This window comes from Eleutherodactylus coqui, chromosome 13 (assembly GCF_035609145.1).
Source record: "Eleutherodactylus coqui strain aEleCoq1 chromosome 13, aEleCoq1.hap1, whole genome shotgun sequence".
NCBI classification, from domain to species: Eukaryota; Metazoa; Chordata; class Amphibia; order Anura; family Eleutherodactylidae; genus Eleutherodactylus; species Eleutherodactylus coqui.
This window is the reverse complement of record NC_089849.1, coordinates 12688280-12703203: the sequence shown is the minus strand read 5'-3', so window position 1 is coordinate 12703203 and position 14924 is coordinate 12688280. Positions and strand designations below refer to the sequence as shown.

Below are 14924 nucleotides of genomic sequence, written 5' to 3'. Positions count from 1 at the left end.
ATTTTTAAAGTTTTCTGATCCATCATCTGTTACATTAAATGGAACCATTAAAACATTCAACTCATCCAGCAAAAAACAAGCCTTCATACAGTTATACTTACAGAAAAATATAAGAGTTACAGCCCTTGCAATGCGGGCATGAAGAAAAACGAAAACCTGAAAAATGGCTAGCAGTTAAAGGGTTAATAAAAGGGCTTGAACCATAACCTTATCCTGTGGATCGTATTATGAATAAAAACACCGGCCCACATTTTATTGTTCGGTTTACAGTAGCTTTTGGCAGAGTTTGAGTGCCAGAAAGTTGCAATTTGTACTAAAAGTCTCACATTGAGCAAAAACAGCAATTCTGGCATTATTTTTGAAGCTGCACTTATATTACATTGCAGCGGGATGATGGAGTACAGAAGGAGCCGCCTCACTGTAAACCCCATTAGATGCTGAAGTAGCCATAACAGCGACAAATAAAGGGTTAGACAGCTTGGAACAGAGTTAGGGCTCGTTCACACGGGGCAGAAATCTTGTGGAATGTCCACAGCGGAAACGCACAGAGATTCCGCAAGACTTCCTCAGCTGAAGTCCCGCGGATTTTGGTGCCGGTTTTGAAAGTGCTTTGTTCCGCTGCGGCCACCTCTCCCCATAGAGAGGAAAGAGCTGGCAGCAGAAACGGTGCTACAATTGACATGCCGCGGCTATGGATTCCGCATGGCATGTCAGTTTCAGCGCAGCTTGGCCGCAACGGACTGTCCTCAGTGTGTGGATAAGATTTTTGCAAATCTCATCCACTTTGCTGCTTAGTCTTGGGCTTAAAATTGCCGGCGGAATTTCCATGCAGAAAGTCTGCACGGAAATTCCGCGGCAATTACACCCCGTGTGAACTCAGGCTTAGGGCTTGCTCACACAGGCGCAAGCGCATCTCAGTTGTGCAGATACACAGAAAACTTGTGTGACCAAAACGGCTTATGCCTGGGTTTTTTGGCTGCAGCATTGTGTTTTTGTATGCACTAATATACTGCGTATCTGTGCGTGCAGAACAACGCACACGGGCACATTGAAATGATGTGTAATTTGTGCGTATTTACGAACACATATTAATTTCAATGGGGTCTAAAGCCGGCTGCACACGGACGGATTTGAATTGCAACCGCAGCAAATCCAGCACATAACATGCTATGGGAATGCGCTTTTTTTCCTGCTCGTGAGCAGAAATCAATTGCGGTTTTCCTGCTCGCAGGGGGAAAAAAATCGCAGCATGTTCTATTTTGGAAGTCAATGGAAGCTGTCTGACCCATGGCCCTTCCGCAAAATGAACATTGCAGAAAGATCGTAGGACCCGCGTCATCGCCTTGCGACAGCACCGGAAATTCTGTACTGCGCATGTCCCATGGCAAGCCGTCTAGACCATCCGCAGTACAGAAGAAATAAGACAGCGACAGGTACGCAGGGTCACCAGCTGGACTCAGGATCGGATTCCACTGCGGGATCCAGAATCCCACCTGGTTGTGTGCAGCCGGCCTTATGATGTGTTTTTTACTCACCAAGATAGGGCATGCCATGTTTTTTTTTTTTAATACAATCGTAGAGCGCATGAAAAAATACGCTCATGTAAAAGATCGCATTGAAATCAATGGGCTCTATTCACTGCGAATAAGGCCGCTTTAACACGGGCGACAAAATCGTATGATGATGGCGCGAGAAAACTCACGTATGTGAAGCCCGTGCTTTCCAATGGGTTCCTTCTAGAGATGAGTGAGTATACTTGCTAAGGCACATTACTCGAGCGAGTAGTGCCTTAGCCGAGTATCTCCCTGCTCATCTCTAAAGATTCGGGGGGAGAGCGGGAAGGAACGCTCCCTGCCGCAACTCACCTGTCACCGGCGCCGGCCCCCGAATCTTTAGAGACGAGCGGGGAGATACTCGGCTAAGGCACTACTCGCTCGAGTAATGTGCCTTAGCAAGTATACTCGCTCATCTCTAGTTCCTTCATATTAGCAATGTTTTCTTTGATGCTATCTTGCGAGGAAAAAAAGTCGCGGCGGGCCACAATATGTTTTTTTCTTGTAGCCCATGTCTCCCTTTGGAGCTTCCTTGTTTATAATGTTTTTAACGTCCTATTGATATTTGCTATAGAAAAAAATTGTATGATTTTATCGCAAATGTGAGTAAAAAGACATGATTTTCTCATGGCAAAAATTGCGTACGTAAAACACTGTGCAAATCCGCTGGTGTGAATGAGCCCTTACCTCCAGGCTGCTGAAGCAGAGCTTCTATAGCTCTGGTCCCGTCCTGTGATTCTCACAGCCACAAAATAGGACTGAAACACGGCCATATTATAGACGGGTTATGATACGCTCGTCTGCATTGGGGCATATTCACACTTTACAAAAAAGCATTGACTGCAGCATGTAGCCTTGGGCCGCGCTCCCACACACCACTTTTACCGCGATGAGCCACGGTGGAAAGCGCTCATTGGTTTTAATAGGGCTTCTCAGACCTGCACTTGAACACCGCAATTTTCGAGCGCTGCCTGTTCTATTTTCCAGTATTGTCGTGTTTTTTAACGCGCCCCATCACAGTGACGAGATGCGGGAAACATCGGATCACACGGCAAGCAATGTCTTTAAGGTCCCTTTGAAAACTGTGCGATGAGCGCTGTGGTAACGCTAAAAAAATAGGACATGCTGCGACTTTTTACCTGGCAGCATCGCTCACGTGTATGATTGCAGAGTTCATATTCGCACCGGCAGTGAGTGTAACCTTAGGTCGAATGCCCACGGACGGATCATCGCTGCGGAATTCGCGGCCAGACGCCCGACACGAATTCCACAGCAATGTCCGTCCATAGACAAGCAGTTGTAAATTATTCTCCCCTGCCCACGAGCGGAAATCAACTGCGATTTTCCACTCACAATGCAGAATTGCAGCATGTGTAAAAATCACACGGACGGCTCTCATTGCAGTCAATGGAAGCTGTCCGTCCCGCGATGTGAGCACTGCGGAAGTATCGCGAGAAACTGCGTCACCGCCCAGTGCTGGCACGTCTTGTGCTGCACTAAGCATGCTCGACACTCGCGGCGGATCTGGGCAATCGAGTATGTGTCTCTGGGGGGGCACCGGGTCTGATTGTGCTGCGAGATTTCGCAGTTGGAATCCGACCCGGCTGTGGGCATGAGCCCTTAGGCTGGATTCACACGGGGCGGATTTGCCGCGGAAATTAAGTGCGGAATTTCGCTGCGGCAAATCCGCATGCAGCCACTAATCCCGGGATTAGCCAGCCATGTGGACGAGATTTCTCAGAAATCTCGTCCACACGGGACGGCAAATGCGCTGCGGCTAAGCCAGCAGAAGCCGCCGCTGCGGCGCGACTTTGCCGACCGCAGCATATTCTGTTGTTTTTTTTCCCGCTGCGGCCGTGCTCTTCTCTATGGGAGCGCCGGCCGCAGCGGAAGAGCGAGCGGCCGGGCCACTTCAAAACCGCCGCGGGTTTTAAAGCAGCGGTTCTCCCGGCGGAAATCTCGCAGTTTTTCGCTGCGGCTAAACCGAGAGATTTCCGTCAGGAATCCGCCCCGTGTGACCCCAGCCTTAAAAAAAAACTACAGATTTACAAGATTATAATTTGATACAATGCGGGAATTTTGACTTTGTGAAACACAAGTCAATTTTAGGAAAAGCCTAGATAGCAAAACAAATTAAAATTTGCCTAGTGATGTAAATTTGGTGTTAACCCTTAAGAGCAAGGGGTTAATTGTCTCCTGACTGTATCTGTTTAAGATTAACATATTTGTATTTGCAGGCGATATTTGCCTAAAGGTGTTGGAATGTTTTACTTTCACCTCAATCAGCTTCTCAGGTGAGATTACTGTCTTGTTATGATTTAGATTATAAATTGTGTTTGTATGTGAAAGTACAATTTTACAAATGCGAAAAAAAAACATTTTCCCTGACCGGGAATCGAACCCGGGCCGCGGCGGTGAGAGCGCCGAATCCTAACCACTAGACCACCAGGGAAGTTGCTGTCTAGTTGTGAGCTGCACGACTAAGTGTTTCTGCACTGCCCTCTGCTGGGAAGGAAGCCACAATGTTGGGAGAGATGGCAGTCTGAAATAAACTAGAAGGAAGATCACATTATAGATGCAGCCAGGTGTTGTGATAGTGTGTGTGTGTGTGATAGTGTGTGATAGTGAGTGTGTGTGTGTGTGATAGTGTGTGTGATAGTGTGTGTGTGTGATAGTGTGTGTGATAGTGTGTGTGATAGTGTGTGATAGTGTGTGATAGTGTGTGATAGTGTGTGATTGTGTGTGTGTGTGTGTGTGTGTGTGTGTGTGTGTGTGTGTGTGTGTGTGTGTGTGTGTGTGTGTGTGTGTGTGTGTGTGTGTGTGTGTGTGTGTGTGTGTGTGTGTGTGTGTGTGTGTGTGTGTGTGTGTGTGTGTGTGTGTGTGTGTGTGTGTGTGTGTGTGTGTGTGTGTGTGTGTGTGTGTGTGTGTGTGTGTGTGTACACAGTCTGTAGGTGCATCGGTCATCATCCTTTGTAGAACAGCGAAGCAGCTCAGTTCTTAATCCATTCCCACGCTAAGTAGTCCCAAAGAGACGGGGAAGTACAGAGCAAATCTACACTTAACCCATTGAGATCCGCACCTATTGGAGCGATGAAGCCCGTCACATGGACTTTTTTGATATACTGCAGTCTGTAACTATTTTTATATATAAAGTACATTTTCGTTATTTTTATACATACAAGAATTTCCTATAATCCGCAAAACTGCTTTACAATTAATAATTTCACAAGACGACTAAATTAATAGTTCTATGTTAGAATTGGATGTTTGGCTTCTTCGTGGAGTTTCCTTTCCATACTATAGCTACAGCGTACAGGACGGGCTCACACGAGCGGATTTGTATTGCGTAATACGCTGGAGATTGCAACACTTCAAATATATTGATTTTCGCTGTTCCACTCACACTTGCGTATATTCATTGCATATAATACGAGCGTAAAAATCGCAGCATGTTCCATTTTCCCACGTGTTACGCTCGGTAGAGCCCTACTGTTCGCTATGGGTGTGTACGAAAACATTGTACATACACGATTACATTGGGTATGTGCGGCATCTTTAAACAAGGCTGCTAAGGGAGAAGAGAAGGAAAGTAAAAAAAAAGAAGAATCCAGGAAGTCTTGAGATACACTTCCATGCACGGGTTTAAAACCTGTCGCCACGCCGTTTCACACTCCGGTAAGTCGCTGCGTTTTATCATACGTTGGTGAGAGCCCAGCCGGAGGTGCAGCGACAGCCATACGACTTCTCTGCTCTGTTGGACTCCGTCTGCAGATATTCTCTTCTAGAAGTATTACATACTGAGGGCGCATTCACACGACCGTATGCGTTTTACCGCCTTGTAGAGACCGTGCGCGGTGCATGCTCGTATAGCTCACGCATGCAGATAGATGCAGTCTGACTTTTGTCCTTTTTTTCCTTTTTCCTAACTCCCCGCTCTGTTACATAGCGGAGTTGCGTATGAATCACCGCCCATATGTAATGCATTGTGTACGGACGTGTTGCATACGCTGGCCATAGAAAAGTATAATGTTTTACGCTGCACGGTACGCCGTCAGAGCATGCCGCCATCTTTTTCACACTAATGTGAACGGATCAATTGAAGTCCATGTACTTTCATTGATTCCATTCACCGCGCGTCACGTGGCCATGTATCAAGCGTGTAATACGTGCCAAAATCATGATCGTGTGGATTAGCATAAAGATTTCTGAAGTATGCCGGAACATTTCTTTCCGTTATATAGAATTCGACTAAAAAAATCTTCACATTAATTTGGAGGTCCAGTAGAGGACTCCTACACCTCTATAGCTGCCCTACTACATACAGCCCCATGGGAATGGGGAGGCGTATGGAGCATGCGGGTAAGCCAGTCTCAGGCTTATGGGGGTCTTGGGGGGGAGGGGGGAAGGGACAGTTACCCTCTATCCTTTGGATGGGGAATAGATTCCTTGTTGGGAAAACTACTTTACATGTATGAGCAGTTTAACTAACGGGTATAATATACTGCAATGCAGAAGTATTTCAGGGTGTTATTTAAACAATCAAATGAACACAAGATTTAGGCCCCCTGTACACGGCCATGACAGAATATCGCCACCGCTGAGCTTATCTGACAGAATCGCATGCCGCGATTTGAATCCCGCGAGCGGAGAATCGCTATGATTCTCCGCTCATGGACGTCAGGGCTGCGCTTTCCATAGCAGCGCTATGGAAAGGGTTTACTGCATTACCCGCGGCCGGATTATCGCCGCAGGTAATGCAATGAACTATCGCCCGTGGACAGTAAGCAGGCAGTTAAACTGTGAATAACTGCTTATATACACAGGCCAACAGAAGAGAAGAATTTGTGGCAGCAAGCAGCGATGCAGTAAAAACTTCTTCCTTTATTACTCCATACACATACGACGTTTCGATCAACACAGTGATCTTTGTCAAGTACTTGACAAAGATCACTGTGTTGATCGAAACGTCGTATGTGTATGGAGTAATAAAGGAAGAAGTTTTTACTGCATCGCTGCTTGCTGCCACAAATTCTTCTCTTCTGTTTGCACTACTTTGGGGTCTCAGGATCCGGATCCCTTTTGTGGCGTGCACAAGGTTGGTCCCACCCTGTGGGTTGAGTGGAGTAGTGCTGCCCTGAATTGTATTATATGTTATATACACAGGCCAATCGTCGTTTGAAGTTAAGGCCTCTTTCATACAGGCGACAACGATATTGCCACGAGAAAATCGCAACAATATCACATCTGTGTTCTGGGCGATATCACTGCGGTTTTTGCGGCAATATTGCGATTTTGTGCTGCTACAAAGTCGCGAAACTTTGTAGCGCTCTTTTGCTGAGATATTCGGAGAGGCTTGAAATATAAGTTGTACCCCGAAAATAAGCCCTGGCTGCATTAAAAAAACAAAAACCAGTACATCACCTAACAGGCGCTCCAGCAGACTTGCTTGTAGTTTTTAGTCAGCGCTTCCCGGTTTGGAGGTTCAGAATCTCCTCCAGGAAGCGCTAGCTGTGATTGGTTGAGCCGCAGTGCTTGAGATCCAATCACTGCAGCGCTTGATGAACCAATCACAATCAGTGCTTCCTGGAGGGGGAGATTTTGAACCTCCAAACCAGGAAGCAAATGTGCTGGAGCTGCCGAGGAGACGCCCTTTGGGTGATATATTGTTTTTTTTTCCCCTCCAGCTAGGGCTTTGACGGTAGGATTTCCTACTGTAAAAGTTGCATCGTACGAAAACCGTGTTTTTGTGCAATGCAACACAAAGGAAGGGTCAATAGGGAAACATGCGCTACAAAACATCACAAATCGCAGCTGTATAGAGCATGCTGCGATTTTGTATTCTCGCAATGTAGCAGCCTACAAAACATCGCTTGTGTGAAGGAGCCCATTGGAAACCATGGGCTTCACATACATGCAATTTGTAGCGCTGTCACATCACAAGAAAAATCGCACAATTTTCTCGCCTGTGTGAAACCGGCCTGATGCTTGCAGGAACATTCATTGAGTCACCGGCAGCGTTTATGCTGAATGATTGTTCAGATTCCCGTGATTCAGCCAAAATCTGAACGATAATTGTAAAAATTTATACTCATTTACAGTCTATGCTGAAGAGACGAGTGAGCGGCCGGCCCTACTTACTGCTCGACTCCTATCAGTATGCAGTCATACAGGGAAGGCTGTCAATGACTGACCAGAACCGCCCACTGGACACATGTAGAGAGCAGGGCTGAATCTTTTCCCACAAAACTATATAATCAATCTACTCTGCTTCTCCTGCTCTATAACATGATGACTGCAGATCAGTTTAACACACCAGGTTCCCTTGAAGGTCCGAACTAGGTGCCCTTAAAAGGGATTATCCGGTTACTGCACAACCCCGTTACACTAGGAGCCCGTGTGCAAATAATAAACAGAAGCGTATTTACCCAATCCACGGCCGCTGGGACCCAGCACTGCAGCCCGTTGTAGTCCCGGGGTTTTGTTGACACACATGAGGTCACAGGAAATAACATGAACACCTGGCATAATGGTACTCATGGTGTGGATGTTAGAATGGGCGATGCCATCTGTCATGAGGAACACCAGGACCGCAGCAAGTTGCCGACATAGGAAGAGGGTTCTTTACTGTAAGAGCAGTGATGGTAAAGTCCATAAAAGAGTACAACCGTCTTTCTTGGGCGATACAAGATTACATGTAATACCACTGATTACTCCAGAAGGGTCGGTGATCTGGGGATTATTTCGATTGCCAGATAGGAATTTTTTTTCTCTTAAATGGGGAATATTGATTTCTCCCTCATTGGGTTGTTGTTTTTTAGTTCTCCTCTTCCCACTTATGACTTAGAGTCACTGTACATGCTGCAGGAGGTCGGTACCACCATCCTCTTTGACTCAAGATTCTCCTTTTTAAGTCAAACTTTTAAAAAGGCACTTAAAAAAAACCATTGGTGGGGGGGTCATAGTGGATACTTGAGCAGGGAGCAGGCAGCACGAATCTGGTGACAGGTTCCCTTTCATCAATCTCTTCAGTTCTACAAGTGGGGAGGATCAGATTGGGGTGCATACCTATCAAAAAGGTCTGACTAGAAGTGCCACCTGTCAAAAAAATATCTCTAGGTTGTAGTCACACGTTGAGAGTTTCCCTACAATGACAATTTTTTAAATATATATCTCACACAAACAGCTTCAGGCCAGCTTCACAGAAATGTAGTATTGGTGCATTTACAGAGGAGCGTCCTAACCACAGGTATCCTGACCCAAATTAAAGGGGTTGTCCCGCGCCGAAACGGGGTTTTGTTTTTTTTCAATAGGCCAGAAGCACAAGGCCGTAATGCAAGTTCTGCCGGAGAAGCTTGACTCTACTGCACCTCAGTCTTTATCGGGCGCTGCCGCTCTACACCGTCCCCTACAGTCACCAAAAATCCAAATTAAAATAAAACGTGACCTCAAAAATGTGAATATGGACAGGAATGGAGCACATTGTGAGCTTTCTCATCTAGGAACCATCCTTGTGAAGAGTCGCCCAAGTTTATACTGTTATACAGAGATTTCTGTCTAGAAAACCCCTTTAAAAAGGTGCCTTTACACGGGACTGTCAGGCACATAGCCGTCCCATGGACCGCCGCCTACTTTACATAGGAGCGATAGATGTTCAATGAACAGAGGCGGAGCACGCTGGGGATCATTCTGGCCACCTGCCTCCATTAACTGTTCAAAGATCGAGAGGCTCCGGGTTAAAGGGCCCGATAGGCGTTGGTTTGTAGTTCTGCTGGATGCATTTAACCGGGACAATTCTTACTCACATTCACCGTTTCCAGCCAGCATTCAGGCGATATAATCACCCCGTCCGTGTAAAGATTCCTTTTAGACAGCACTTTGGCCAACCGCTACTCCTCTGAACCCCACTGCACACATATATGCTTGGCAAAGTATAGAGATGGTAAAAAGCCACTGCAGGAGTCCAACACGCCCCACAAAACAAAGGATCGGACATGTTGAATTCCGATATGCCCGATGCTTCTTTCTGGACATGCGCTGTAGGCAAGGTTGGTCAACATCCCCCCCTCCCCCCCCAACGATCATGTAATGAGTTCGGTCATCTGTAGGTCTTGCAGGATCTGCCACAATACACATTACAGAAGGAGCCATAAACACATGTTTACACCTAGCGGATTTGGTTTTGGATAAGTGCCAGAAACCAACCCTTTGGGGCAGATTAACACTTTTTATGGGATTTGAAGCAGATCTCACCCGGTCAGAGTAATCTGCTGTGGATCAGTGACAATCTACACCAATGATGTGGATTTTCTTTTGCTGCGTACAAATTCCACTATGTGTAAATGTACCCGAAGGGTGGCCATCAATGGGTCTCACCAATGCTGATGGTAGCAGGAGTCTGTACCCAGTACCAACTCACGAACTCGTGGGCTCACACATGGCCATATCACATATTTTAGGCCAAAACAGTTTGGTTCCCATCCAAAAAAAACCCAGAAATATAAAAAAACCAGATTGTTTATTGACCCTGCAGTTTATTTCTATACAATCAACCATCCAATCACAACCCCCAAATAAGCGCGATAAAAGCAGGAGGCGTACACGGATTCTACTAGGAAATATTTTATTGACATAGCTCTGCATCCACCGTTAACATGGGGCAAGAACAGCAGAACAGCCCTGGCTCCTCCCCTCTTTTAGCGCCACGTACGGCCGTCAAGTAGGGTTCAGTCCTACAGGTAGCGCCGCTCCATCTAACTTGTAAACCAACTATTGCCCCTCAATGGCGCCACGGGATAGGAGGAAGCCCCTTCCATGAATAAAACAGGAGTTTGCAGGTGTCAGCACAATTTGAATGCTTTGGTTAAATGTGTCACAGTGATAAATTGGAAAAGACATGATTACACTTAATGCAGACAAGTGAGCAGAATGCGAGCAGAGACAGAAGACCGGCGGCAGTTACTGGCGACTTGTTGGAACCCATTTGATCCACTTGAGGAAGAAAGCGTATTTCTGGACGGTTTTAGGCCTCTTACAAAACATACGGCCAGTCCTGGGTTGCATCTAGTTTTGCAGCCCAGCTCCATTGGGGTGAAGGAGTCCAAAATGCAACACTGCACACAACCTGAAGACAAGGGTGGGGCTGTGTTTTTTTTTTTTAAAGAAAGCAACCCCTTTAAGCTACATTTGTATGCCACAAGAGCTGTTTGTTACAACCCTACATTTCTCTAAGATTAGCATTACACGAACGCTCGTGGCTGCCACTAGCACTCACGGATTCCCGACTATTCTCGTAATGGCACCAATTTCTGGGTTCAGCACATGTGTTGCAGCACTTGTATAAGAACAGCTTAAGGCCTCGCCACACTAGCCTATTTGGGTCCACGTACAATTGGTGTTCGTTCACGGCCAGCACACAGACCCATTATAACCCAATGAGGCTATGCATACTGTCGGTCCGTGAAAAAAAAAAAAGTTTGTTTTTTGTTATTACATGTCCTATTCTTTTCCATATTACAGACGTGATCCGGGACATGCAAATATGTGTCAACGTGTAGGCCGGGCGTATATAAGACGGCACATTGCAATTGGGTCAGTGACCTAAAGGAAGGTTTTCTTGAAACCAATAGGTCACGCTCGATTTCTATTACGTATGCTCATATTTGGTTGGACCTATAAATAAAGCATTTATATAAGTCATCTTTAGTCTCCACAATGGCTGCCGGTGTCTTGTGGGTGCCAGACACTTTACTGTAGCATGCATACAGCACTCCTTATTACAACTTACGAGAATGACAAGTTGGGCCCCCAAGTCAGCTCGCCGTTGCCACATTTGCGGAATTGCAAACCCCAACTTCCGGCTTGTCGCTTAGTCTGGGGCTACAGGAGACTTTGTAGGGCTAATTGATATTATCCATCAAGCACGAAAGGACAATATGGCGGCATATACAACCCCTGTGGACACAGCAGTTATGCCAGTGTTATAAATCAACAGCGCTACAAGAGAACTCCATTGAAACAGAATTTTTGGCCAACGGCATACGGGCGTCAAAAACGCGTCCATGTTGCATCTGCAAAAAAACGGATGCTTTTGATCTGTACGCTCGTTTGCTTTTTCTTCTTTCACAATGTCATCCATTTTTCCCGTATTCATTAAACTGAAAAATAAGCCCAAACAGATTGGTGAAGTACGGACTGCCACGGAGGGGTGGCTGCTTTTTTCTTTGCATCCCCCACTGAACTAAATAGAAGAGCCACATCCACCAGTCTGATCAGAAGAAAGTTTTTTTCCACGCAATTCCTGTGGTTGTACGAGAGACTGATGTGGCCACTATGGGTCCATGTGCGGAGTCTAAGCTGCTGTACAGGAGGCAGCACACGGGGCCTTTGGCCTTAATGGGATTTTCCGAGACTGGACAATTAATGACCTATCTCCACATCCATCGCAGCAGGCAAAGCTCACGTTTAGTCCGCTTTCAGATGAGCGCATTTTAGCTCCGCATTTGCGGACTGTAATATGGAACTAATGCAAAACACCATCTAGTCACAAACGTATTTTACACAACAGTGCTCTAAAAATGCCCTTTTTTTTTTTTTGCATATTTGCCTCCATATTGTTCTTTTCTGTCGGGTAAATACGGACCAGTATAAAATAAAAAATATCCGGAGACAAATACCGATTACATATGTACAAATACCAGTACATATGGCTGTACTGTCTAATACACATCTGTTTCACAGACGGGTTACAATACACTCGTCTGAAATCAGCCTCAAACCGACCCTCTGACTTTAGGACAAAATTCTGTCCCCGGACAGGAGGGACCAGGGGTTGTATTATTACCTGCACTTCTCCACTGTCTGATCTGTCAGTTTCGGGTCCTACTATCACCATCCAAGATGGCAGATGCAATCTGCAGTCTATCTACCCAATCACCATTAGTAGTGTTAGAGTACCAATTCACTATACCCGCGTTCTAATTGGCCAGTGCTGCTCACGTGATCAGCTATGGCCAGCAGTAGTGCAGATTTGGCATTAGCTAGATAGAAAGTTGCAGCCGCCATCTTGGATGGCTGAAAACCAGGACTGCAATTGGCTGGAGTACAGATAACCTCTTCCCTCCCACCTCCTCCAGTTCCAGGACAGAGTTTGATGCAAATCAAGTGAACAGGAAGTACGCTCACAATACTAATCAGGGCTGCTTCTGCTCTGTACACAGAACGATCAGTTGTCCAGTCCCAGAACACCCCCTAAACTTATACCCGTCACCTACCTAGAAAACATTCACCTCACAATGTATTCTTTAGAAACTAGTGACTGTATTAAATGCATTAATTACAAAAAGCCTCCCAGGTCAACATTCCTCCTCGCTCCTAGTGAAACGATAGCGCACGCCAAACGGCCTCCGCCGCTTTACAGTCAATACACTTAAATATGCCCTTTATTTCTCATAAGCAAAAATGACACCAAACGAGAAACGTCCAGCATGAACATCTCACAAGCAGAAGCAATAGCCATTATGACCTGCAGACAACGCCAACATGGTACAGAATTCTATATATATGCGCTTTATTACACGTTTCTTTGCAGCGCTCCGCGTGGGCTGCCGAGGCCGTGGGCAGCAGAGCAGTTCAAGTATCAGAGAGGTGACAGACCTTTTGAAAGCAGTTGCAGGTATTCTGCATTCACTTTGTTTCCTGCAAGGACACAAGACATTCTTAAAGTGTCCAGGAGTTAAAAGTACAGAAAAGCAGTGTAAACTCGAAACAGAGCAGACGATCACGCGCCGTAACAGAAGGAAAGACGAAATCGTAAGCTTCTGTGGCGTCCGCTTGATAACGGCAGCATTTAGAGCAATAGAACTACGAGACCACAAGGGCCGGGTCTTACAATGACGCCCTGCAATAACGGATGATCCCTATATGAACTTTCTAGCTGTACTTCTTCCTATAGGGGTTCAAAACCATAAAGTATTCTAATGTACAAGTATACAGGGTGGAGTTAAAAAAAACAAAAAAAAAAACATCCGGTGCTATAGCCCAATACTGTTGTCCTATATTGAAACGGGGTACTTTAATACACACCGCCCCGGAAAATGGATTTCAACTGTGTTGTGACCCCTGTAAGAGTAAAACCCAATTAGAAGGTTGAAGAGCAGAATATGGGAAGCAGAAACCAGCTTTCCGTGCGTCTCCAAGTCCTGCGGGACTGCGGCTATGACTGACATGAGGAAACGTAAGTACTGGTAGTACGGCCTGTGCGAAAGTATACTCAAAAGGAGGCGCAACACAGATCATCACCTGTGGACGACATCCCAGATGATCTGTCCCTATCGTAGCAGAAGGAGACCATTTCAAATACGTGTTCACACAGGCCGTACTACCAGGCCTTATGTTTCCTTACTACAGTTATAGCGGTGATCCCACGGGACTTACCGAAACGCAAAAAGCAGATTTCTGCTTCTCACATGATACTCTCCAACTTTACAATTGGGTTTTATTCTCTCTTACAGGGGGCCACAATACAAAAACTGAAATCCATGTTCCGGGACCCCGTGCGCCATACCGTCGTGTAGACCTCCTATTGTTATCTCAGTATAGGACACCAGTAGTGAGTGATCGCACCGGATTCGGCTTCTTGACTACACCCCGTATAAGCAGTTAACTACTGAAGAAGTCTAATGATAAGCGCTGTGCTACACCTCATATCAGACCCAACAGGAAGGAGGCGGCAAAACGGGAGACAATTACTCATTAAAACAAATATAGGGGTTTATCATAAGTGCTTGAAAACAAAAGGAGGCCCAAACAATCAATGGTGTTCATGGCGCTCTGTTTAGGGATTGGATTTGCCCCCTCATAATTCACTTCTCATGGACCTAGCACAGATAAGGAGAGGTAATCTCTAGATCTCTTGGCTCCCGCTACACAAAAACCAAGATAGGACCTCTTAAATATGAAAGAAATCACCACCCGTACGTGAAAGATCTGGAAATTACATCTTCGGATCAACTTCTAAATCGACGCCAATGACAGACCTTCGAATGGAAGCAGAAGTATAGACCATTAAGAAGCTGACCAAAGTGGAGAGAAGGGGTTGAAATCTGTCACACCCTTTGTAATATCAGGCGGTGGTACACGGGAGAGGGGGGCTAGGACCACCTAGAAGCCGCGTTCAGGATTACGAGTGTTCAAGACTATCGGCAGGCTTACGCATGTGGAAAGGACATTCATTTATGACACCGAATATCATAAAAGAGCATCTTGAATCGCAGCGTTGCTTTAGGTGCAGTTTGACCCAAGACATCGGTCGTAAAGGAAAAGGTGCGAGAGGGACTGGTCTAATTTTCACACAATCACATCATTGCAGGGGCA

At 46.0% G+C, this 14924-nt stretch overlaps 1 non-coding gene across 1 annotated transcript; it reads right to left on the bottom strand.

The window, feature by feature from the left end:
• Positions 1–3933: 3933 nt before the first annotated feature.
• TRNAE-CUC (transfer RNA glutamic acid (anticodon CUC)) lies at positions 3934–4005 on the bottom strand. The gene has a single exon. It is a non-coding gene; the product is annotated as a tRNA-Glu (tRNA).
• Between the last annotated feature and the right edge of the window lie 10919 nt (positions 4006–14924).